The 1,203-nt window shown below is 55.5% G+C and overlaps 1 protein-coding gene across 1 annotated transcript in view; it reads left to right on the forward strand.

The window, feature by feature from the left end:
* The window catches only part of SH3RF2 (SH3 domain containing ring finger 2), a 22,952-nt gene that overhangs the window by 14,035 nt on the left and 7,714 nt on the right, over window positions 1-1,203 (forward strand). The gene's annotated exons all lie outside the window — the stretch shown is intronic.

Here is a 1,203-nt window from a genome sequence, read left to right on the forward strand (position 1 = left end):
GCGCCCCCCCCCGCGGCTCCCGCTTCCCCTCGGCTGCCAAGCTCAGCTGGAGCCAGAACCGGTCTGCAGGGCTGCGGCGACCGTGTCTGTGCATGTGCCTCTTGTGCAAGCGGCCGTGGGGCGAGGGCAGCGGGGCACCCACGCCCTCCTCTCCGCGCTGGAATCTCCGCCCAGCGCAGCCCAGCTGCTGATTCCCTGTGTGACCCAGAGCCCTGCTGTGCCCTGAGCTCGGGGAGGGGACTGACGGACCCAGAGTCCCTGTGTGGCAGTCCCGGGTGTGACCCAGAGCCCTGCTGTGCCCTGAGCTCGGGGAGGGGGCTGACGGACCCACAGCCGCCCCCTGCACACCCGGCTTTCCTGAGTCACAAATGTGCAGCTGGCAGGGCCCAGTGCCCAGAGCCCGTGCTGGGATGGGCAGGGCTCCCCTCCCCACCAGGAGAGTCCCAGCAGGGCCTTGCCTGTGTCAGCAGCGCCAAGGTCACACTGGTGACATGCAAGAGAGGGATTTCAGAAGAGGCAGGGAATTAAACCCTTTGTACTTACAAGGGCTTGCAAGGTACTCATGGGAGATCAGCAAAAGTGAGTGCTGAAATCAGTTATACGTGACTCGAAAATATTTCTCCCAATCTTTTTCCCCCCCTGAATGTTGCAAATGCAAAGGCAGCTTTGAGGATACTCTTAGTGATGGCTGCTCCCGGGCACAGGGGAGCGCAGAGATGAAAAACATGGAGATTTCCACCCAGAAGGGGACATTTCAACACAGTTCCATCAGGAAAACCAGCAAAAGGCTGTCATTTTGTTCCAACATAGAAAAAAACAAACTCCAAATATCCAAATTTCAGGCATTTTGATTGTGGTAATTGATAAAACAGAATTATAATTTCCAGTCAACTTTATGAGCTCCTGGTCCAATCCTGCCTGGACTAGAAAACGAGGAATGCAGAGAAGGTTTGAAGCTGACCTGCTACTCCAGGTCCGAGACAGAAGCTGGAATTGCTGGGGTGTTTTAATTAATTTAATTTACTGGAGAGCACCAGGGCGGGTGAGTCACTTTTCTTTTTCCCTAGGTCCCTGCCAAGCCAGTGCTCCAGCACCGCATCGCAGACATGACCACTAGAAATTAGATTTGAAACGAACATGAGATTAAAGCCCCAGCTTGCATCATTAAGGTCCTGTGGTGGCTGCTGGAGAGCGCGGCTGCCG

The sequence above is a fragment of the Geospiza fortis genome, unplaced genomic scaffold (assembly GCF_000277835.1).
Source record: "Geospiza fortis unplaced genomic scaffold, GeoFor_1.0 scaffold55, whole genome shotgun sequence".
Classification (NCBI taxonomy): Eukaryota; Metazoa; Chordata; class Aves; order Passeriformes; family Thraupidae; genus Geospiza; species Geospiza fortis.